This window comes from Leguminivora glycinivorella, chromosome 18 (assembly GCF_023078275.1).
Source record: "Leguminivora glycinivorella isolate SPB_JAAS2020 chromosome 18, LegGlyc_1.1, whole genome shotgun sequence".
Classification (NCBI taxonomy): Eukaryota; Metazoa; Arthropoda; class Insecta; order Lepidoptera; family Tortricidae; genus Leguminivora; species Leguminivora glycinivorella.
Window position 1 is genome coordinate 14,904,926 of NC_062988.1, and position 26,353 is coordinate 14,931,278.

Below are 26,353 nucleotides of genomic sequence, written 5' to 3' on the forward strand. Positions count from 1 at the left end.
CACCTCGAGCGTTTATTTCCCCGTATGAGTCCTCTATTGTGTGTGTTCGGTGTTTTTCCGGTAGATTTACCCTTGTATGAGTACCCCTATGCTCAGTCTTAATACGTATGGTGAAGGAGTTTCGGATAGCAATTGCTACGAGGGACGTTCAAAAAGTAATGAGAATGGATATGTTCCTGTATCTTGATTTAATTTTTCTTAACTTGTCCATGTAGCAGTACTCATTAAAGTGAAATTGCATAATTCAAATTTTTACTACTTTCATTTTTTTTTCTTTGATATGTAAATAATTGACACAAGGTGGGGGATGAACATTTTCAGTAAAATAAGAGCATGTTTTCATGAATATTTGACATGTCGTGAGTTCATTTCTGACATGAATATCAAAAATAATCATACTTTAAATTAAAGCTGGGTTTATCCTTTGTTAGTAACAGCAATAAAAAAAGTTTGTATAGATACATTCTCAAACGGTATGGTATCCAAAAAAAAAATAGGTGCTGTTTTGGGTCATGTTCACGATTTTTACAGATTATCACGAAAAAAATTGAGAATATAGATAAACAAGGAAACAAAATTACGTTAGTATTAAACAAGAACATACAATCATTTTAAAATTAAAAAAATGATTAGTTACAATAAGAACATTTTAAACAAATAAATAATAATGTTTTGGCCTTCAAAATGACAGTCGACAGGGCCAAATCCTCAAATTGCCGAGGGTGCTGCTCAAGTTAGTGTATTTAAAGCTACAAGTGACATACCTAATATTGAAGGCAATATAAGGATCATTAATATTTTATACCCGACCTTTAAATAAAATTTTAATATAATCGCTACTCTGAAGTATAGTGAAGTGAAGTGCTTACTGACATGGTATTTAGACTATCGTTAAGATTTTAATTTTTAAAGGGGGCAAAAAATAATAATTAAAAAAATTAAATATGTAAAAAAATCACAAAAGAGTTACTTTTAATTATAAAAATATAAGGATACTTACATTCTTATGTTTTAATACTCATTATCATTACTTATTGAACGCCCCTCGTATGAGCATAATAATATTATTATATTTCTTTCCCATCACGATGTGCGTAAAGCCCAACACGTAGAGCCTTTGTTGGCACTTTTATGAAATGTAGTGGGTACACTGATGCTGCCATTGCCCGTGTTATGGGACGCACACAGAGCACCTGCCAAGGTGTAAAAAAAAACGCAAATACCGGTGAAATGCCGGGATAACTCTTGGAAGAAGGAGAAGAAAATATAACAACATTATCTATTCTTATGAGTTATCTATAGCATTATAATAACACTAGCTTTTGCCCGCGTACAAAGTCATATATGCTTATTGCTTAGGAATACCCTTCAAATAAAATAATCTAATTAATCTTGTTTACCCATACAAACTTTGGACTTCCATTTTACTCCCTTAGGAAGTGAATTTTGAAAAATTATTTATTTTCTACACCTTATAAGGAACCTACGTGCCAAATTTGGAATCTCTAGGACCAGCGGTTCCGGCTGTGCCTTGGTGTGTCAGTCATTCAGTTTCTTCTGTTTTATATTTATACTAGCTTTTACCCGCGGCTTCGCCCGCGTAATAAAAGTATTCATTAAGATTTTCATTTGGATCCGTAGGGACCGTAGGTTTCTCTGTAGGTATATTTATCTGCGATTATTTCGATTGCACATAATACTTTTGCTTGCAATGATTGTAGAAATATTACACATCGACCACAGCGTAGGTAATTCTATATACGCTGGGGAAACCTTTATAAACATCCCACATAGCCCGTATTTCGACACTATGATCGGTGGGTAAAAAGTACTTTTTTCTATTATCCCTTACAATTTTTTACATTTTGCTTATACTTATCGCAAACGTAATCTTCAAGCAAGCAAACAACGATCGTCTTAGAGCACATTGATTGTAAGAGACCGCCGACCGATTATCCGTATCCCTCTAACGATACCCATATTATCCGTATCCGTATCCGTATCCGTATCCGTATCCGTATCCGTATCCGTATCCGTATCCGTATCCGTATCCGTATCCGTATCGCTATCGCTAACGCTATCGCTATCGCTAACGCTATCGCTATCGCTATCGCTATCGCTATCGCTATCGCTAACGCTATCGCTATCGCTATCGCTATCCCTATCGTTATCCCTATCGCTATCCCTATCGCTTTCCCTATCGCTATCCCTATCGCTATCCCTATCCCTATCCCTATCCCTTATCAAGATGTTTAATGATATAACACTTTAAGTTCTCGCGCTTTGTACACATATTTAAAGTCACATACAGGTCGAACGCGATTAATTAACATTATTTTTACCTTTTTTCCCAACGTTTCGGCCAGGTTGCACTGGCCGTGGTCGCGGAAGACTGACGTCGCAGCAAAATGTCACCGGAGATGTAAACAACACAAAACTACCCGATATTAATTTATATAAATGTTCGGGGTAGACAAATAAATATAATCTACCCGCTTTTAGTTAATGTTTATTTCCCACCATGTTTATTTTAAAGGTAAAAATAATGTTAATTAATCGCGTTCGACCTGTATGTGACTTTAAATATATGTTTAATGATTTCTTATCAAGTGCTAAAATATAAAGTTTCATGGTTTTATCATTTAAAATTAAGAAATCCCATACAAACTTTCAATCTCTTTTTCAACCCCTTCATCCCTTTTTTTCGAAATAAAAAGTAGCCTATGTTCTGTCTCAGGGTCTAAAGATTGTCTGTTCCAAATTTCATCAAAATCGGTTGCGTGGTTTAAGCGGGAAAGCGTAACAGACAGACAGACAGACAGAGTTACTTTCGCATTTATAATATTAGTATGGAAGTATGGATAGTATGGATAGTATGGATTGATCGCTATCGCTATCAATAATTTTCGACACGTAATTCAACCTCAATATTACCGTCAATATTGGAAACTGGTCCGAATGGGAATCAACTACACCACTCACAGTTCACAGGAGATAGTTCATTGAACAATACACATTGAACAATGAACATTTTATTGTTACTGAGTGGACAACTTAGTTGTTCAACTGCGAAACAGTAGCCTAACCTGGGCGAATTAACTTTTTGACTGACTCAAATCTGTCCGCCGATTTTAAATTTCGTTGTAATTTTTTCCCTTAAATAATTTTACTTTATAAATTATACGGTGTATTAAGCACTAAAGGCCCTAACTGTTAAACTCAATAAACTGAAACTTTGTTCATTAGAAGTAAGCTGGATTGTTTTACTTAAATGAGATATTCCGAGACGACCGGTCTGGCTCAGTCAGTAGTAACCCTGCCTGCTAAGCCGCGGTCCTAGGTTAGAATCCCGGTAAGAGCATTTATTTGCGATGAACACAGATATTTGTTCCTGAGTCATGGGTGTTTTCTATGTACAGTATATATTTATATTTATTTAAAATTGCAAACGGGACTTAATCGCGTATTTACTATGTTTTAATATCGCAGGTTGAAAAACCGAATATCGTGAGTGTTGTGTGTCGACAAGGTGACATCCCTAGTGTACAAACTGTTCAAGTGGGTAGTCAGGACCTCGGTCCTGCGAGTAGTTCGTAAAACTCGTACAGCTAGAAGATGTTGATGTCAATTTCAGCCAGTCTGCTCCGAGACCACGGGGATAATGCCGTCCTTGAAACGTCGGAGGTTAGTGTTTAAAACATAGTAAATACGCGATTAAGTCCCGTTTGCAATTTTAAATATGTGTAAAAATCGTGAGTTTGAATTAATATAGATCTGGCGGCATATGCTAACATAATTGGTAATCGTCGTGGACCATTACTGGATTTTGCAATTCCTAAGACTTTTTTTAAAGATAAGTTTTTTTTACTACCTTTTCTAAAACTTTATTGGTCATACTGTTATTATGTACCTACTGCGATCAAAGCTCAACGCCATATGCAACAACGATTAGAAATGATGTACGAATGCCTACTGTTGTACAGTTCAGTTGCTATAAAATGTCAGGCGTCTGACTGAATCGTACGTATATCCATCGTATTATTATGTCAACTGTATTACGGACGGTTTTGCGCTATTTATGAGGAAATATTATTAAGAATTATTATCAACCGTCAATGCAGAGTATTGTGATCATCAAACATCTAGCTGGTAGTACTGTTATTATCTACCCACTGTGCTCACAGCTTGTTCTGACAGCTTTGGCGCCGTATGCTACGATAATTGGGAATAATAGTCGACTATTACTGTATAGCGCAGTTGCGATCATATGGCGTTTAACCAGTCGTACTGTTATTATATCTACCCACTGTACGCGCATTGGGTTCTGACAGCTTTGGTGCCTTAAATTATGTCACGATAATTGGAAATAATAGTCAATAGTCACTATCAACGTGGCTCATGGATCGTCGATCATGTGGCTTTCAATTTATTTTTTTCTCTCTGCGAGCGATCGTGCATAATTATTTTTAAATTAAAGGATAAATTGAAAATTTTACACCTCCGGCAGGACTCGAACCTGCGACCTTTTGCATTGCCGGTGCAGCCATTAAGTTGCTAGCCTCCATAAAGGTTGGTCATAGCGGCTGTACAAGCAATGCAGAAGTTCGCAGGTTCGAGTTCTGCCGGAGGTGTGAATTTTTCCTTTTTTTAATTATAAATGGGGTTACTCATGGCCACAATTCCTTTGTCCTTTAGTTGTAAAAATATGTAGTCGTACTGTTATTCTTTACTTATTGTGCTCACAGTCTGTTCTGACAGCTTTGACGCCATATTGGCGATGATTGAAAATTATTGCACCGATTGTTACTGTCACTATGCAACTGCTGCGACCAATTTATTCACATAGGAAATGAATGCTCGATTCGAAATTTTAATGTTGAATATTAGATCAGATACGACTAGGATCCGACATGTCAGATCAGTTAAAGCACTGGATGATTTGTGCCATTTTTTTTTAAAGTTGTCCACCCAACGTTTTTTGTAACATGGGTATTTTTTTAATCGATTTATACTCAGAATCGCGAGGTCTTTCGATCCTGATACGAGAAAAAATGTCCCAGGATTTCCATATATTATTCACACCTTCCATTCCGTTACTATTTACCCAAAACTGTCATACATAAGGAGATTAAGGAGCCTTTAGAGGGTAGCTTTTGTTTACATTTATTAAAATACCTAAAGACTAGTATTACAAAGCTTGCTATACGTAAAAATAAAAATAAAATAATATCACGAAGTAACGTGGACTAAGTGTGCAGAAATGAAGTGAAAAGTGAGCTTGAAGTAAAAACCTCTTATATTTTCCTGAGACGCTTCTACTTTAAACTAATTTTCATCCCTCTCCGAATGATAACAGATTTAGAGAACAGCGGGGAAAATTAACAGTAAGGAACTGAATGTAAAGACTAAAATTATTTAAAAGAAAACTTGTTATTTTAGAAATAATTCTATATATTAGTTAGGTATGTATTCATTTCTGTATTTATGAAAAACATGTTTCAAAATCTACGTCTTACTTAACTGTTACCATATTATTATGAGATCAGCAAAACCCTAGGCCATACCACAAAACAGGAGATGAAAACGTCTTTTCTAGTTCCCTGTCGCTCGAATATCATATAACTAGATGCTGGTAAGTAGCTTATTGTCTAGCCCTTAAATGCATAGTGACTCTAATGTTGACTCTAATGACAGCATGTCAAAATTCAAATTTGAATAAATCTTCGTCAAGGTCATGCATTTAAGGGCTGAAGCCAGAAGACGGAAACTAGAAAAGGCGATATTATTGAAACTTCTAATGCGACTTTCAACTGACAGCGCGTAACACTCAGTCATTGTTGCTTTGCGTGGAATGCCGCTCACTCAGCGCGTAACATTCTGTCAGCGCGTAACATTCTGTCTCAACGCGACTCACTCATTCCATTTATTCACTTATTCACAATGGTTGGTAGGAATGTGTGTTTTATAATTTCGATCGAGTGCAAAATGAGTTTATGTTTGTTTTTTAAATAATTTGAGCAAATAGTAATGTAAAATATTTAAAACAGTAAAAAAATGGACGTAACTAAACTAAAAAAAAATGTCACTTGACAAAATGTTTTTGAGGTTATGTTAGGAAGTTTCACTTCTTTCGCGCGGAGAGACTCCACGCACTGTTTTTTTGAGTAAGACGTGTACACCCATATTTTTACACTTAACCCTTAATTTGGCAGAGACTCTGGTGACATAAATTTTCCGATTTTAATTAATATATTGAATAACAGGTGTTTTTAAAGCGTCCGAAAAATATTTAAAAAAATCTAGATTTATTAGTTTTGGAAAAAAAATATGTCCGCCACAGCGGACTCTGCCAAACATACGGTCATTTAAAATAAACAAGTATTTCTTAACATATATTTATTTTAAAAATTAACAAATATAATAATTTTGTATGAAAATCAAACTGACACATATTTATAGTCAAATATCATTATTTTAACTTTTTTCCGACTTTTTGGCCAGGTTGCACAGGCCGTGATCACGACAGACTGATGTGACAGTGATGTCCCAGCAAAATGTCGTCGAAGATGTAAACAACACAAAACTACCCGAAATTAATTATATCAATGTTCGGGGCAGACAAAGAAATTATAAATTTTGATCTACCCGGTTTTCTTTAATGTTTATTGCCCCTCGCGCGACATGTAACATTCACAATATCCGCGCACTACGTATACCTAAAAGTGCCAAAATTTTAACTGCTTGGTCCAGCACCACACGCTGTTGGATTAAATAAAAAATCTAAGCATAAAAGCAGGCCACCAAAACAAGAAAATCAAAATAATAAACAAAACAATATAATAATTTGTTACAACACGTGTCACCGCAACATTGGTATAGTCCGCCACGGCGGACAAATCGTATTTAGTATATATTTGGCACTGTCCGGTGCGGCGGACAACTTGTTTAGATGATGATTATGAGTATTAGAAATTGAGAAATAAATTGAAAACATAACCACTTGCAACTAGTATGTAATATATTTTATTATTTATACAACAGAAATACCCTGTTCTTACAAAAACCAAAAGAAAATCGCATAAATATTTTGCTAAAAACAGTTGACTTCTGATGCGGTGCCATCTTGACGAGTAACTGTCAAACGAGTGTTGACAGTGGTCAAATAGTATTTTTATACAAAGCATGTATCATAAAAGAGTCTCTTTCCATATGTTAAATTAAATAAAATTCTACCTAAAAAGCGACATATTTTTTTTTATCACCTGTCCGTCCCACCGGACTTTGCCAAATTAAGGGTTAACTGTAAGTACATGAAAATGAAAATAATTCTCGGCCCTGAGACGCGGCAAGGGTTCAAAGATGACTAGTTTTGTCAGGCTTGTCGGTAATTCGCAAAAAGTACCTAATAGCAAACTGGTAAACTGTAGTCCCTTTACTTAGGTACTGCTAAAAATATGTATACCACCCAGGTCTTGAATAGTACTTATTGTGAGCTAGCTAGGAATTGTTGAGAGAGGTTCTCGTTGAAATTCAAATTTATTTCCAAACTGGATTAAGCCGGTTTTGTCCGCCATCTCTAAGTTTTTATTGGCTGCTTCCGGAATGGTTGTTCAGGATAATATAATTTAGATTTTTGTAAGATGCTCTGCGGTACAGATTTATCTTCTTGGATATGTACATAGATTTAAGCTAACACAATTTTCACTCATAATTTTAAACTAAGACAGAACTGAAATCCCTAACAGATTACCGGGCCGTGCTAAGGTCGTCCGATAAGTTTTTTTTTTTTGTTTATACAACGTCGGTGGCAAACAAGTATACGGTCCGCCTGATGTAAAGCGGTCACCGTAACCTATGGACGCCTGCAACTCAAACAGTGTCACATGCGCGTTGCCACCCCATTAGAAACTTGTACACTCCCTTTTGCTGTGTTAAGTACAATGTGTGTTGTGTTAAGTCACAGTATAAAACCAGTAATAACTCTTCTTACAAACTTCACGCCGCGCGGTGTGTCCCCCTCCCTCCCCTCGCATGCGGCGAAAACATGCGAAACTGGTGATTATTGGGCTGGACAGTCGGGGCCGCGTTTGCGCGCTGTGTTGACGTGTTGAGTTCGGGAGAAAATGACGTCAGCACCGAAGACATATTTTCGTTACTGTAGTGTTTATGGGTGTATGGAAAGTTCTCAAAATGCGGAAATGTCATTCTTTAGAATTCCTAGACACCCAGAAAAGTAAGTGGTTGTTATATATTTGCAGTGTTAGGTACATTATTGCTTACGTAAATGGCGTAAAAGTGAGATTTAAAGCTAGAATGACACATTAAAATCAATAAGGATTTATCTGTAACGACATTTAGGTAGATGCTGCGATCTATCTAGCTCGAAAGTTTGGTACCTACTTAAATATTGTGCAAACATCTATTCAAACATTTTATGTAAATATGATTTCGTCAGTATTTAAGAAACAAATACGTACTTGAATCTTTATTAGATAAAAAGGTAGAAAGAGCGTTGGTACTAGCATAGCGCCATACACAGTTACTAATACGAGTAGGACAGTAGGTACCTACGTTTCTAGTTCAAACGAATCTTTTTTTTTATTGTGATGGATTGGGTGTATTCTAGAGAAAACATATAAAATGAACACTTAAATTAACGCTTTTGCAATTATTGTTACACAATCTACTATTGCGCGTATGAGAGTAATATATTTATAATGATTTTTTGTATCTTCAATACTGACTAATGTGGTGTCATGACGTGGTATTGTTATACTAAAACCTACTTACAGTTAATAGTACCTATTAGATTTACAACAACTTACATTGTACGAAGTCGATTATAGTAACGTTGTACAACCCTGCGTGACCTTGCGCAGTAGTAACGACCGCGCCGCCGCTGCCGGAGATTAACTACTGATATATCCTTATACTGTGGTTAAGTACACAGCAAAAAGGAGTGTACAAGTTCCAAGGAGGGTTCGGGTTGCCGACGACTCAAAGGACAATAGACGGAACAAGTTAGTTCCGTAAGTCCTCCCGTCATCAGCACACCGCACCCTCGTTGAGCTCTGGCAGCCTTACTCACCGGCAGGAACACAACACTATGAGTAGGGTCTAGTGCTATTTGGCTGCGGTCTTCTGTAAGGCGGAGGTACTTCCCCAGTTGGGCTCTGCTCTAGATTCGAGCGAGACGATATCCGCTGTGCTGTGCCCTACCACACAAAGCGGAATATCATTCGCTATGCCCTACCTCCTCCTAAACCTAAAGTGAGAGTGAGGAGCTTGCTCGCACGATCTACCACCTATCTCAAAATATCCGAGGAAGTTTGTATGAAACTACCACATTTCTAATACATTTTCGGTAACAAAAAGAAGTTCATACAAATGACCTGGAATAATTATATTGGGAAGCGGATCTTGATCAGCATCATTTACTGGTTCAAGCCTACCATTTTTTATCAATATCGAAGACGTGATCCAAATGTATGTAGAAACATTTGAAAAGCTTACTTAACCCTTAAATGCATAGTGATGTATACATACATGCATCATCTATTTTTGACTCTATTGAATAAATTTCTGTCAAGGTCATGTATTTAAGGGTTAAAGTATGATCCATAAAATTCGAGTTGAAACACAAACCGTCAAATTATTATTAATTGAAATAGTTTTCTGTCTTTTCTAGTTATACCTACATGTGTAAAATAAGGCAAAAGTAGTTTCATAATAGGAGTATTGTTTTTGTTACAGGTAAAATAATCACCGACGCAGTGTGCTGTATGTACTTACCTATAAAATCTTGGTATGTAAAAGTACCTACCTACCTATTAATAAGCAACATTATTTTCATTACTACTTATTAACCTCTTGAGTGCCAGGATTATTTTTTTCATATATTTTCATCCTACGCGTTCCGTTGGATCCACGTTCCAGCATAGATACAGGCGATTAAAGCTGGAAAAAATTATGGGACGCGACGTGTCACACGAACGAGGCTGACGACCGCGACTGATAAGTGTGCACAGTCTTTGGGACGTGGCTTCGGCTGACAAAAACATCCAGCGAGCCAGATTTCTGTCAGACGTCCGAACGCTAAAGGCCACGTCCACGGCTTACGTCCGATAGTTTGCACAATTCAGTTTATATTCATTATGTAGATCGCGGCGGTGGATACGCGTCCGCGGACGCATCCCATAATTTGTTTCCAGCTTGAGAAACTCGTCGACTGTGGAATATAGATTCATTGTGGTGTAGACGTTGCCCACACAGTTTGTGTCGCTCACGATAATGTCTCTTTCGTAGCTATCTATCTCTATCGCTCTTGCGTATTGGCGCGACAGAGCCAGACTACATTTCTGAGGTATTTCGGTGGCGTTTCGCGTCACAGAAATGCCATTCTGCTACGGGGCCTGTCCATGTCACGATTTTGTTTTCTCATAGAAATTTGAGCAGTTGTATGTGCTCTGCCCATTTTTTGGGAATACAAGCGTGAGTTACTAAAATACGTATACACAAAATCGACAGCCGTTGTTGCCTCACAGTCACACACATGGTGAAGTTTCAATCCTCTCCGAAAAACATTGGCCAACTAGGTCAGGCCGTGTTTGTGTTTTTCACTTTTTACGTTCGAGGTGTCAACAGCCACGGTCGTGAAGTGGATTTTTTATTTTTACCATACGGCACCAATGTCACAATCCCTTGCACTTCAGCTTTTTTTCCCTATTTCTCCTCTGTAGTGGCGCAACAGAGCCAGACTGCGTTTCAATCAGCGCGCAGCATCAACGATTGTCACATCTATTAGGTATTAGGCTAGCTATTCTTGTAGTAAACATATTTTATCTAAGACTTAGAGTTTGTTAGGTGACAGTGCGAGCTAGAGATGTGTCGTTCGCGAGTGAGTGATTTAAAAGAACTATATATTTTGACTGAACTCGTTCACTCTTCAACTCAGTAGCGATTCAATTCGCTCATTTAGCTCAGAAACTCACCTATCTCAGAGTTACTTGCGCGCTCTTTCCACTCATGACTCGAATGAGCGGGGAGCGGCTACTAAGGCACTGAACCAAAAGAGCGAAACGATGCAAATGTTTCGAATGACAGCTTCGGAGTGATTCGGAAGGATTCGCGGTTTGGCAATATGGCGGTATCGTATCTTACGATTCGCCATCTTGCTCAAAATAGTCTGACAGATTCACTGAGCGAAATAGCGAAATGAGCGGAATGAGCGAAATGAGTGATATACCTCTCACCGCTAGCGAAAGATATGAATCAATCTTTTCATCTTAGTGAAGCGTTTTGCGCATCTCTAGTGCAAGCCCTATTAATCTCATACTGGCAACACGTTTTAGTGGAATTCCGTTATGTTTTTGTCGAACTGCCGGTATTTCGACACAATCAAACGCATCATGGTTAAGCGTAACTGAAAATGGTGGTGTGTAGATGTCAAAGTTGTGTAGACAGCGCGCGGTCTACCCTCATTCGCGCGCGCCGGCTGCGTTCGCTTTCACCGTCACCACTGTGGGCCATTTCTCCACAGAGACATTGACCCTTGACACTGACAATTCTATGTCTATTTATGGGTTGAAAATAAGTGTTACTCAGCGTTAATATTTACTTCTTGAACAGGCAATATACAGCGAAGTATCACTGTCGGGCGACAATTATCACTATTGTCAAAAACTTATGTATAGACGGCTAAAGTCTAAGAAAAAAATGTACCTCAAAGATCTAGAGAAAAAGGTGCGGTGGCCTATATGACGTTTAACTTTTGGGGAACGCTCAGCTAGATGGCGCTAATATTAATATTTGACATTTCAACACATATCAAGCTGTCTTTAAGCTTGTGTCGAGAGATGGCAGTCTATGCAATGTGATTAGGTACACATTTTACTTTGATAGTAACTCTCTATAATACTTGATCCTCTTTGCTATTATGAAATAGGTTACTGATCGTATTCAATCTCGTTGGTCTGTCCAAACACACTACTCACATTGTACTGAATAATTATTAACGTAATAAAAGTATTAAGATAAAGTAGTTACGGCAAACTGCATTGTTCTTACTCCGAAGCAAGACTCATTTATTCAAAACTCGCACAACAATGCTGACTTGCAGCGGTGGCCGAATTTAGATTAAAATCTAGAATTCTGGAACCTTGGCAGAGGGTTACTTTGTAAACTGTAATTATAAGACTGGTTTAATTACAATTGCACAGGTAGAGTTAGACAAAGTTAAATCTACAGCGAATTCGATGATAGAACATGCGACCTCAAACGTCTATGAATTTATAACATAAGTAATCATTAGTCTGGAGTAACGTTGCGGCCCATTTCTCGAAGCTACAAGTTACAATCTACAAGTGGTTGTCAATGTCTAATATGACAAGTTGGAAAGAGACTTTGTTTTGAGAAATGTGCCCCAGGTTTCACCTTCTGCTTGGTGCTACTGTGAATTTGTAATTGCTACGTTCTTCGTAGTAGCAAAGTTTATTTGCGACTTACCACATGCATGTTAATATAAACAAGATCCTGTATTTTTTTTATTATTATAAATGGGCTTACTCTTGGCCACAGACTAGCCAAGAAGGCAAAGGCGTGGCCTACGATGGAGTGAGCTCGCCCATAAAATGCCTGTTCACTCTTGATTTGAAGGTTGCCGGGTTATATGAGCTCGGAAATATAGCCGCCGGCACGGAATTCCACTCATTGGCAGTGCGCATAAGAAAAGAAGAAGCAAAGCACTTCGTGCGAATTCGCGGAATATCTACCAAGTAAGGATGGAGACCGGCCGTGCGTCTAAGAGTGCGATGGTAGAATGGGGACGGTGGAATAAGCTCGTGTAGCTCTTGAGCACACTCCCCGAAGTGCAATCTGTATAACACCGACAGACTGGCGACTTTCCGCCGATGGGCCAAAGACTGTTTTGCTTGTTTGCTTGCTTGGCCGTTAGCTTCTTGTCGCCAATCATCCTTCTGGCTCTGCGCTCCCCTGAGTCTAAAGCAGCGAGTTGGTATTTGGCTGAGCCGTCCCAAAGGTGGCTGCGGCTGCAATTCTCCATACAGGATCGGACCTGAGCTTAATGCTGTAATGGCTGTTTCACACTAGTTACTCTGCAGATATTTAAAAAAAAAAGATACCTAATAAGTCCCTCTTTACTTACACTTGTGTCAAATTATGCCTTTTCTTATTCTCAATTATAAATGCGCTTACTAAATCACAGACTAGTCGAGGCAAAGACGTAGCCTATGATGAAACAAACTCGCCAAAAGGTGCCTGTTCACTCTTGAATTCAAGTCCGTGTAAACCTAGACCAAGTGTTATACAAACAAACATGACCTGAAAAAACACCAATAACCCGTCATCTGCTGTTGTTATGTCAGGGTATCGCGACCGACAGTGGACAAATAACAACCTCATTACCTTGCCCTTTTGCTTTTTAAATATGTTTTTTTTTTTATTTATTATTAATGCACAGTACAGGTCTTAAAGCTAAGCAAGTTTCTGCAAAATTGTATATACAGGTTATCTTATGGTATATAGCATGGTATGGTATTAGGTATATTTACTTTGAAAAGATTACGGGGAATATGTTGAAATATGATATAGCCAGGGATATTTTGGTCAAACTTTTTAAGTCACTATTCCTTAAAATACTTCCATTACATGTACTCGTATCTCGCGTAAATGAGCTAAAGGCAAGATATTTTATGGATGTCGAATAGTTCCTAGGTATCTTCTTTTTGTAAATGTAATTTGTGTCATATATTGCGTGTTAGATTAAGTTTAATTTTTTTTTATTATTTCGATATTAGATGTCTGACAACCTGGATAACTTTTCTATTGATAAATATTTGTATTTCTATTGATAAGAAGTATACATATTTGTTTTGTTTTATTATAGAGAACTTGTGACATGGATGATAAATTCATGAAAAATGGGTCGACCATTATCGCTTATAGAAATAAACTTCTTACTATAGTTATTCAAGTCTGGTCTAAATGAGGTTGTCGGAGCTCAAGTTGAGGTAAACCCATTTTAATTATTCGTTAGCACGTTGAGGCGGGTGCAATGTTTCAGGGTTGTCGCTTTTGAAAATACTTAATGGCTTATTATGGTACATGGCTTATACAAAACCTTAACAAATTATTGAAGTGAAACTCCGAATGCTATTTCTACGATTACCGCGTTAAACTTTTAACACTCAGTGTTGCCACTTTCAACTGATAGCGTTAACCGTTTAACACTCAGTGTTGCCATCTCGAATTTTTAAAAAATTCTAGACTGCTGCCAGAAATATCCCGAGCCAATTTTTGAAGTGAAACTCTTGAACTTGTTTTTTTCAATAATTTGAGCAATTAACAAAGAAAAATATTTAAAACTGTAAAAAGATGGAAGTAACTAAACGCAAAAACGTGACAGTTACTTGAGAAAATATTTTTAGGGTTATATTTCATGTCACTTTTCTCTCTCCGAGACTCCATGCACTATTTTTTTTACATAATTGCTATGGCGCCCAACGTGGGACCAGTGCTACAGTTGACGGCGAGATGGAATAAAACCAAGAGTTTAAATAAAGAACTGGTTTATTCTCGCCGTAAGTGCGTTTTCACATTATCCGATTCGATATCGGATGTCGAAAGGATTTCAATAGAAAAAAATCCAAGATAGCGGCTGTAATGTATATGGGATATCGGTCCGACATCCAATATCGGATCGGATAATGTGAAAACGGACTAACTCCGCGTGAGCACATGAATAAATGTCGTAGGATGTGGGTACTTAAGACCGGTACTGTTTTTTTTTTAATAAAATATAACCTAGGTTACGTAACGTTACTACGTTACAAAGTTAACATTATCGCGAACATAAAATTAGACACACAGACGTACGCGGCGGTGGAATTTGGTTTATAAGGTATAGTGATTGTCATAGATACCTCAAAGAGACTGTGTGTTAATGAAATGAAAGAAGGATAGATTAAATAAAAAAATATTCGTGAACACAGGAGAGACAAATCACACATTATAGCAAACAGAAAACAATGAAGTGCCACGAAATGGCTTCATCTCAGCGTGACTGTTGCTGGCGTCTTCCAGCGCTGTCCTTTCGATGAGAGCAACAAGTGAGAAAGATTCACGGAAGGTAACAGACAGAAAAAAAAAACAATATAACTATGTACATACAACAGCAGTGTACAAAGACATGTTGCAAAGACCCAAAGTAAATTACTTAAGACGATACAGAGGGGGTAAATTTTTCATACAAACGCTCTCGACTATTTTCTCTCTGGTTTTTGAAGATAGAGCACAGATTTTTTCAACACAGATTATTATATCCTTTATTTATCTTTTCTCTTAGATTAGGCTATTTTATAATATGATTATAAAACTAAAATACAAAACCACAATATAAAACAATACAAAATATATAAACACATTATAAAAAACCTAACCTAGGGTGCCGCCAGCGGGGCAGGGCCCAAGCTGCCGGTGGTTGTCGGACCGTTTTGATTTTTTTGATATTCTTATTTTTAAATACGCTAGAGCTCATTAAATGTTTCAAAAAACAGTTTTATTGTTTATGGCGCAAAAAGATGTGGTATTCAAAATTGGTAACAATTAGCCAAAAAAACTAAACGGTCGCACACAGATTATTTCATTGTTATTCAAATTCTCAAATTTCGTTACGATTTATTAAGTTTTGAAGGAGGAAACAGTCGAGAGGTTCCGCGATTTTAAAGATTTCTTCGCAATATCTTATAACTGAGTTGTTCTGAATGGACAATTTTTTTTCGATAAATCTAGTAAATAAGACTAGTATATTTAACTAAAATTCCCAAACTGAAAGGGCGGCACCTTTCCATTTTAGCATTTTCGCTCCAAGCTCTGAAGGTCAAGCGAATGATGTGCAATTGTTTGTTCATTCATTTATAAAATAGTTTTTTACTTTTCGTCTGTTTTCGGTTCGTGTGAAACATTTCCAAACCCTCGCAATATGCTAATGAGTTGACTTCAAAGGAGCTTTGAATTGCATATTTTACTTCAGGTGCACTATGCAAATAAAATAGCCACAGTGGCACTAGTTTGCGGTGTTTAGCAATTTTTTCAGTACAGATGGTGTTTGTTTACGCACTAGTGCGAGAACTTGTTCATTATATGGCAGTTCGAAACTTTATCTGTACTGAAAAACGTCGTACGATACACGTGCGAAAAGGAAAATCGTAGAACTTCCTTTTTCTTTTACTTCTATCGTAATTTATACATAAAAATTTTAAATTTATTTAGTTTTTTTTTACTATTTTTTAATGTATTTTTACATAAAAAGTAAACGTTATTCGTAAAACTGGCTTTTACTGAATTTTAGGATATTTTTTTCTAAAAACCTCATTTTTGAAAGGTTTCACTTCCCATTATTTGACATCTATCTATGAGGATAGTGACACTAATTTTCCATAATGGCATCAACGCCGCTAAAAAAGCCTATTGTACTGAGTAGCAACAAGATTATTTTTTTCATTTGGTAATAACTCTGAAACTAGGCGAAATCCATAAAAGTTTATAAGGCATTACTGTCTTAAAATGGGATCAGCAATACGCTATTAAAATTATTGCCTTTCCTCATGGGCATTTATTTGTTTAGTAGTAGTAGTAGTAGTAGTAGTAGTAGTAATCACTTTATTGTGTACAACAGATGTATATACAGTTTACAGGAACAGAGGTACAAAGGCGAACTTATCTCTATAAGGAATCTCTTCCAGCTAACCTTAGATAACCAAACAATTAAGTAATTAAGTGGTGTAAGCTTTTTAATTGTTTAAGATAATTTTTAAGTTCCCATCGAGCAGTTACTAGCAGTAAGCTACCGCTGGGCTATTATCGTTAATGACTCTAATTACTCTCAGCTCAAATTGTCCTTAATTATAAGTTAAATTTTTGAGGACCACCCCTATTGTTGAGAGGGTCATTGTTTTCCCGCCGTTTCTCACTTGCTAGGGTTTTGTTATGCAAAATAATGAATTCGTTGGCTTGCATTATATTTGCAAAGCGACTAAGTTAAGCGGAGGTTTCATTAAGGTCTCATCTTAGCTACCGGTTTCTGTTCTGCTTGTCGTCTTAAGGGTTGGTAGATTATTTTCTTTCTGACTCTTGGAGACCATATACATCTCTAATAAAAAATATACTTAGATTAAGTATATTTATTATCTTTAGTTGTGAGTCTTTTACAACTCTAAAGTTATTTTAGTTGTTCTTATTTTTTGTATCAGTTTGTTTTTTTTTTCATTATATTTAATATTTAATTTTAAGTACCTTTTTATTTTTGTTGAAACCGTATTATTTATTGTAATATTGATTCGTAAAAGTTTGATTTTGATTTTGAGATTAAAAATATTTTATACATAAGTCCACACATAAACTCACGCCTGTAGTCCCAAAAAGGGCACATACTTTTAGCTTAAGTTTCAGTCATGATAAAGTCACATTTACATTACAGGGTGAATTATTCACGGTTATTTTCATTAGACTTATATTGTTTGGAATATAGGCCGTGATTACCTTTTTAATTTTTGTCGAGCTCCCTATATTTTGACGCAGTTACATGCATCATGATCACGGAAAACTGAAGAAGGCACGGATGTCAAAGTTTTGTACACAGCGCGCGATCTAGTCTCATTCGCGCGCGCCGGATGCGTTCGCTTTCAACGTTACCAGTGGTCGCATTCACACTCGTTGGTCTGTCCAAACACACTACACTCAAAGTACTCACATTATATCTACTAGCACGACATTTCCAAGAATACACGATAGAAAACTATTTGTACCTACAACGATTCTTATTTATGGTATTACCTAATTCCTATTAATTACCTCCATAATCACCTTGATGACGCAAAGCTAACTGAACAGGTAGCTTCGTCTTATAAGTATAAATAGGGTACCTAACTAATAATTCCCTTGGAAAACCTTCCCTTAACCTGGGAGAGCTCATTACTAATTCATAACTTACCTGCGGTAAAAAGCAAAATGGGGTAAATGCCTTACTGAAGCCTGAATTCTTCTGCGACTAAACTACCATAAGTTAGAAATACGTAGAACTTAATAATACTTATATTTGGGTCACGTTTGTTTAGAGTTGTTATTTTAAAATGTTGACGTGATAGGTTGCACGTCTTTCCGTCTCTGTCTGTATCAGTAAATATAATATGCAGGGTAGTTTGCGGCAAGCTGTTGCATGGGAAGTAGCAACTTCACGTGCTCGAGTGCTTCTGGGGAGTTTAGGTGCCGTAGTTTAATGGCATTTCTGCGACGCGAAACAAAAACGAAATGCCGCGATAGGTAGTCCAGACTAGAGCCAGCTCTGTCGCGCCAATACGCACGAGCGATAGAAATAGGCTACGCACCCTGTTACCCGTAATGCGGATGGGTGGGACAGGACTCTCTGCCTCTGGATTGCCTTGGCTGGTCGTCCAAGTGGAGTCTATATGCTCCAGGGGTGGAAGTTAAACTTGGCTTAAGACGCGAGCTGGCACAGTAGCTTTACAATAGCAATTAAAGCAAATATTTATTTTTTCTATGCCTATGGTTTTCCATAGTTACAACTCGGACTCTGCCGCATATAAAATAAAATATTTTTTCAGTTACCTGTTTTCCGTCCGTTCCAATAACCTCTTGCGTGACCTCGCTATTATACTAATTCCAGCCTTATTTCTGAGTTTATTAGATTTTAAGGATAACTTGTTAATATTTTTGGGTATTAAATAAGTTATTTTCACTGTTAAACCAGGCGGAGGTTTTTTGAAAGTTGGATTAAGGTCCGGTTTATTTGAGTTTGTTATAAATGGTACGTTTTTGGCTGTGATTAACTTAACACCTAATAAAATTAAGATGTAAAAATTACTATTATAATAAAAATGCGTGCGTCTTATAACACGGGCAAGGGCAGCATCCGCTCGGAGTACTTACCCCTATATTTCATTTAGATATCAAAAGGGACTCTACGTCTTGGCTTCGGCTTCGCGCTCGCCTCCCAAAGGTCCGGCATACCATAGTTCCTAGATGGGTAATACATAAAAAAATTGTGTTTGGAGTCCCTCCACGCGGAAGAAGTGAAACTTCGTAATGTGGAAATGAAAATAGGAAGCGGTATTTCAAAATTCGAGTTGGCAACATTGAGCGTTAAACGTTTAACGGTGTTAAACGTTTAACGCTGTCAGTTGGAAGTCACAAGTTTCACTTCAAAAATAGGACTCAAAATAAACCTTTTGAATAAGACCTCCGAATAAGCTACAAAATTATACATTTTAGAACGAACATAACTTCAAGTTAACGTGAATAATGCATTATGAGCGCATTCTCGTTTCTGCTACTGCTTGATGCAGAAATATGTCATATTAGGTGGTAAATGTATACGGTTATTAAATATCGTGCTTCGGTATTTTGTGGAAAAAGAATTTTATTTTAAGTATTTTTCTGTTTTTCGGCCGGAATGCTTTAAATTTCAGGCCGCTGTGTTAAACGAAGTTGCAGCTTCTCGGCTCGTACGAACAGAAAAATAGTAGATATACACATTTGCTCCAGTAACTAAGAAATCCCCAGAAAAAATCGACTTCGCCTCGGCCGACAACTTTCTCTGAGATATTTCGTACTTTACTGGCCTAAGTTAATCTACTCGTACTATATTATGCTACGTCCATGGAACGCAATGGGCTGTGGCAGATTTGATCCTTCCTACAAAACTGACAGCATGTCAAGGTCGATTCGACCGTGTTGTACCTTTCTAATGCATGGCACCTAGCTCTTTTGGCTGTTTAGGGTTGTCAAAAATCAAGTAAATATCAAATCTGTGCTAGCGTAAGCACGTGGACGTCAAGTCACAGTATAAACCAGTAATAACTTTTGTAACAAACATAAGCCGCGCGGGGTGCACACAAGCACATCTTGTATGTACGTTACACATGCAAGCGGATTTGGATCAACGTGGATAAGAATAATATGCATAATGAAATTTTTTGTGTTTTGTGACTGATATAATGTGGTATTATTATACTAATAATTATAGTTAATAGTACCAAATAACAACATATTACTTTGAACGATGTTATGACAGTAGTAGGTACCTTTCGCGTCGCTGCTGCCGTAGAGTTTTTTTTTTTTTTTGAAATGGAATTTCTTTGAGTCGGGCGGTTAAACGCCCTTTACTCGTTATAGGACGGGGCGCCTATACACCCGAGTGTATAGGGCTAAGCTGCCGTAGAGTAACTACTGAGTCGTCCTTATACTGTGGTCAAGTTGTACCGACGCGTATATATGCTACGTAGCATAGGCAGACTGAACGTTCAGCCGGAATCATCCAATCAGGAGAGGGCCTTTGGCCTGTTTCAATCATCGACCTACAATAGGGACTAAGCTCACACTTTTTTTGCCATACTAAATTGAACCTTATCACCGGCGCATAAAGGCGTTCTTGACAGACTAGCAAAAGTGTGTCCACATGAGAGGGTCAAAGTTGGGGCTGGTGTCCCTCTCGCACGTGTGACCAGTGTTAAAAAATTACTATAGTAGTAGTATTTTTACCTGTATGATAACTAAGTTTATAAACTTCTTAAATTATTTTCGTATTATATCGAGGCAAGGGTATTAATTTGTACGAATTGGTAAGTCATTATTATGAAGCCATAAAACCAAAAAATTGCGCAATTATTAAAAACCTTTAATTGGGCATTAGTAGATTTGGTAGTAACTTTGAATATTGACTGGTATCCCCAAATGATGACAGTGATGACGTCATTCAAATGATTTTGATAGTGGTAATAAGTGCGAGAGGGACACCAGCCCCAACTTTAACCTCTCATGTGGACACACTTTTTGGCCTAACTACTCATTCTGGTTTAATTATAATTCTGTGGTTTCAATACGATGACATTGATGTAGGTAGGTAGTAGGAATATTACATCAACTTCATGTAAGTAAATCATGAAATTGTCGTCTTGTCTTGAAATTAAAACTTTTAGCTCAACTAACGCAAAAACTTGAAACTCAAACATGCTCCTGTTCACGCCTCATCCGTTAAAAAAAGGTAGGCAGACCATATAAAACTATCTAAGTTTCAGCGCCCTCTTAGTAATTAAAGGGTTGAAACGAAACTGTGATACGGTAGTAATATTTTGCATAGAGCTGAGTTTAGACGAGCAAGTTATTGCGGCAAGTTTTGAGACAGAAGTATATGCAAGAAAGAGATGCAGATATTTGCCACTCACTATTACCTATAGTTGCGTCTTAAACTTGCAGCAGTAACTTGCTGGTCTAAACTCAGCTTTAGATTATTGCTCACAATACAGTTGGACGTTGAACTTATATTAGGGTCCCCCCACATCTAGCGTCTCGCGAGCGTAGCGTCGATAACACAGTCGACTTCTACAACACTCACGGGGGCACGGTATAAAAAAAGTACCTACTATCGTACGGTATGGCCACTCCCGCTCCCCGCTGAAAGTTCCGCCCACCCCCTCTCGGTTACCTCACAGTTACCGCCTGTCAAAAATGAGAACAGTTGACCTATCATATTTCGTTCATACAAGCATAGTACGCGTTCACCTACACCAGCTTAGACTGTGTGCTAGAACCGCGCTCCTTTTGATCGCCAGTGTCCGAGGCGTGGCAAAGGGTGTAGTGAAATACTGGTCACCACACAGGAACTAACCGAGTAAAAAAAAAAAAAATGGTCACACCAAACTTTAGAAATGAAATCTTTATAAAAAATTCGACGACACTTTTCAAAACGAATTCCAACTGCATTCAGTGAAAGGATTCTCGTGCCGCCGAAAATGAATTCGTCTATTGAAGGTGACATATTTTGGTTTAAAAAAACTGGTTGGAGTGGAAACTCAGTATTTCGGCTTTCTGTTTGTTAGGGATCACACAGTATGGATGTTGGATGAATGAGTGAGGTTCTTTTTAAGGTTTTACAGATGTAGCGGAACGCGAAATGAGACATGAAACGTACATTGCAGTGTAAATAAAGTAGCTAAATATGAAAACAGTTATATATGTACTAGAATTATAAAGAAACGTATTTAATTGGATATCATTAAAACTTTTCAACAATGTACTAATTAGTTAAAATCATGCAACTCTCGTAGTCTTTGCCATAGTTATAACAAAAGTTCATGACACAGACCGTTTTAAGTAGAATTGTAACATAGCTTTTATAACTCTTCATGAAATAAAACTATGGAAACGGATAATATCACGTACTTATAATGAATTTACAATGAATGGGATGCATTGTAAATTCATTAGACGCGTTATTATCCGTTTCCATAGTTTTATTTCATGAGTAACTATCGCGGTAACCGAAAATAACATATTTTTTATACCTACCTATATTTTTTGTGTAGTCGAGCGTGTCTTTAATTACTTGCTCGTTTGTAGACTCATTAGAAAATAGAAATACTTACATCCACTTAATCTTATTTCAGCTACATGATGTCAAAAATACTTGGCAAACCCACTAAGGGCCTACTTATAAGGCGCGCAAACTCGGTACAATATTAGTTACATTGCTACTAGAACTAATATACAAGTTCCAATATTATAGTGAGAGAACCCGCACTGTGCAAAATAAGTAAAGTAATATATATAATAATAAATAAGTAAAGTAAAGAAGACTGTCTCTACTTAAATCGCTCAAGGAAGACGCATTTTAACACGTGTGCAACCTGTAACGATTTCTCAGTTGAAGGTCTTCCTACTTGACCGCCGCTCACCCCATTCTAGACGGTCGACGTAATTGGATGGAGTAAGGTCGCGGGCTGGACGCACGCAACGCGGACAAAGTTTGTATTAGAATAAAATAGAATAGCATAGAATATTTTTTATTCGAAAGCACACAGATAATAAACAATTTTACACTGACATAAAATAGTAATAAAGTGCCACGAAATGGCCTCAGCTCAGCATATTGCTGGCGACTTCTAGCGCTGGTCTTCCGGTGAGACCATTAAGTGAGAAAAATCACGGAAGGTAACATACAAAAAAAGAAGGGACAAAAAAAGCATAAATTTAAAATAAAAACATGGCAGGACGGACTTCACGTTTTGAATGGCGACCGAACCCGAATCGGTCCGGTCGGATATACCGTGGCGTGACATTAAGCGCTCATGTACTAGCGCCAACGGACGTTACATGAACTAAATGACACAACACAACAGATTTAACAACGTGAGAATGAAGATGGATTACAAAACTGTAGCAAAAGTAAACTAATCGAACAACTATCTTAATAAGGATTGCATGTCAGGCATATTGTCGATTCAATTCCCAGGCCCATGGAACATAAACATTATTATATAGGTACATTTTGAGAGTCTGGTTGCATTGCATGTTAATTTCATTTCACCCATTTGCCAAAGTTCTTACACTACGCAGTGAAAATGCTTCATTTTGAATCGTGACGCAAACGAAGGGTTTTAGAATATGTTTAAACTAGAATGGAGTTGATTCGTCGAGCCCGCGGCCTTAAACATACGTGTTTTTCTGTGCTTATTTGTTTTGATATCTATATTTGTACTTGTGATATCTAAGGGAGGTACCACCCACTTCCTCTATTTATATATACAAAATTTACTTTTATTTTCGCACCCAAAAGATAATGTATTGATCTTGTTTTCGTTGAAAACCTTATTTTATTAAAGTATTGATTGAACTCTGTTGGTTGTAATGAAAAAAAAACATTTTATTCAAAATAACTCGAATCTGGCATTTATTTTGTGAAGTAGAAAAGTTTTAATTTCCGAAACCCGACCTGAAGCAAAGAGAGACGAACGAAATAGAAGGGTTTTCCAATTGATTATTTTATTGCCTTAGGTAACTGTATATTTTGTCCTTCAACTGCCCAAACGCCAAAAAAAAGCCGTCTTTTTCATTTTATTTCAATATTTTATTGTGATAAATGAAAATTCCATTATTCTATGTTCAGTTAGCTAACTTTACGTTTGACAATGACAATAAAATTATTGCTAGCGTATGATATAAATCTTATAAGTAGTTTAGTATTTTCATTTGTTCATTCGTAATTGTCATTTTTAGTTTAAACAAATAAAATCATTGTTTTTAGGGTTCCGTACCTCAAAGAGGAAAAACGGAACCCTTATATTAGGGTTCCGTACCTCAAAGAGGAAAAACGGAACCCTTATAGGATCACTCGCGTGTCTGTCTGTCCCTCTGTCACAGCCGATTTCTCCGAAACTACTGGACCGATTTACTTGAAATTTGGCACACATATGTAAACCTGTGGCCCAAAGACGGACATGTAATTTAATTAAATGAAATTTAATCACAGGGGTCACTTTTGGGGGGTAAAATTGAAAATTAAAAATCAAAGTTATTAAAACTATATTGTGTTACATATCAAATGAAAGAGCATTTCATCAGCATCTGAAATATATATTTTTAAAATTTTTTATTTCGGTAATTTAGAAGTAATTTAAGAAAATAAGCAAAAAATGACCATTCCCCCCCTTATCTCCGAAACTACTTAGCGTAAAATTTTCAAAAAAATACACGAGATAGCCCTCTACCTGTAGATTACAGGAAAACCTATTAGAAATCTACAGTCAAGCGTAAGTCGGACTTAAGAGAAAAAAACTCAGATTACGAATTTCACTCACTGCCGCTGCAAGTAGTTACTAAACGTCTTAAAATGGTGTAAGCGCGTTGGACAGGTATAAAGAAATCAATTTCTGTTTCGTTTTGCTTTAGAAATTGTTAAAAAAAAAATCAATTTCCAAAATGACTTAAGTTCCTACTAAAAAGGAGGCGCTTAAGACCGTTTAGAACTTCACTGACCATAATATTGCCCACATAGGTCCAAAAAAAGGTGTATATATACGAAAACAAAAAAATTGTGCCACCGACAACCAAAATCTGAAGTCTATTTGCTCTATCTCTTATAGTTTCCAAAATATACGCAAAATCTTTAAAGTACGGAATTTAGTGTACGTTGCCATGACATGTCGTCAGGCGCTCATGACCTTTTTGTATGGAAATGTCGAAATCCGACTCGCACTTGACCAATTTTCTTAGAAAGTTGTGTTTTATTATAGTTTTGAAGGAGGTTTCTTGTTTTTAACCACCAACGCAAAAACGACGGAGTGTTATAATAATAATAGGTTTGACGCTTGACATGTCTGTATGTCTGTGGCTATGAAGCTCCCGAACGAATCAATCGATTTTGATTTAGTTTTTAATGTTTAAGGTGAATTCGTCAAGAGTTTTTTTGTACCACGTAGGTGGCAAACAGGCATACGGTCCGCCTGATGGAAAGCGGTCACTGTAACCTATGGACGCCTGCCACTCAAGGAGTGGCACATGTGCGTTGCCGACTCGACTCATTAGAAACTTGTACAAATCTGTACTTAGAAGGGGCCTGGGTGCCGACGACTCAAAGGACAATCTATTGTCCTAATTACTTCCGTTGTCAGCATACCGCACCCTCGTTGAGCTCTGGCTGCCTTACTCACCGGCAGGAACACAACAATGAGTAAGGTCTAGTGCTACTTGACTGCGGTCTTTTGTAAAGCGGAGGTATACTTCCCCAGTTAGACTCTGCTCTACCTTAGGCCGTTTTCACATTATCCGATCCGATATCGGATGTAGGAAGGACGTAAAATGTAAGATTTATGCGCTTCCAGGTCTTCATTTATGTATTTAATAGATCATTATTACTAAAAAACGATATAAAACGCAAAAATTGCGGATTTAATGCCGATGGCACTCTCCTACAACAGTTTTTGTCCGAGGCACCATCGAACTGCCGATATCGGCAGGACGCTTCCGACTATTTTTGGTATGCTGGACCCCCCGCCAGTTGTCGGCCGATAATATTTGTTTGTGTGCGTATATAATGTAGGTATACGTATGTAGTAGTGTGCGTGACAAAAATGGCGTCTATTAAACCACTATTAAACAGCTGTTAATTGATAGAAATTCAAATTAGTTGACAATTTCCATTGAAAAAAAAAAGGTTGTAATGCATCGGTCCGAATTGCGGATACTAGTTTTTTCATCTTTTAGTAGATATATTTATTTATTTATTTATTTAAACTTTATTGCACAATTGGAAAAAAGTACAAATGGCGGACTTAATGCCTTAAGGCATTCTCTACCAGTCAACCATAGGGCATAGGGCCAAACAAAAATTCGCGAATGTGGGTGCAGTGAGAAAAATAAATTTAGCAAGCATGACAACTATTGACAAGTATAGCAATATTATTTACAATATATAATATTGAATATAATATATAATAATATATATATTTATATAGTTGAATGTAAAATTATTTATTTTGCCTGA

The 26,353-nt window shown here is 37.1% G+C and overlaps 1 protein-coding gene across 1 annotated transcript in view; it reads left to right on the plus strand.

Annotated features, from left to right (window-relative positions):
• The first annotated feature begins 9,746 nt into the window (after nt 1-9,746).
• LOC125236188 overlaps nt 9,747-26,353 on the plus strand; it is a 97,630-nt gene continuing 81,023 nt past the window's right edge. The window contains exon 1 of the mRNA XM_048142904.1: nt 9,747-9,805. The gene's annotated coding sequence lies outside the window, so the exon portion shown is untranslated. The remainder of the gene's footprint in view (nt 9,806-26,353) is intronic.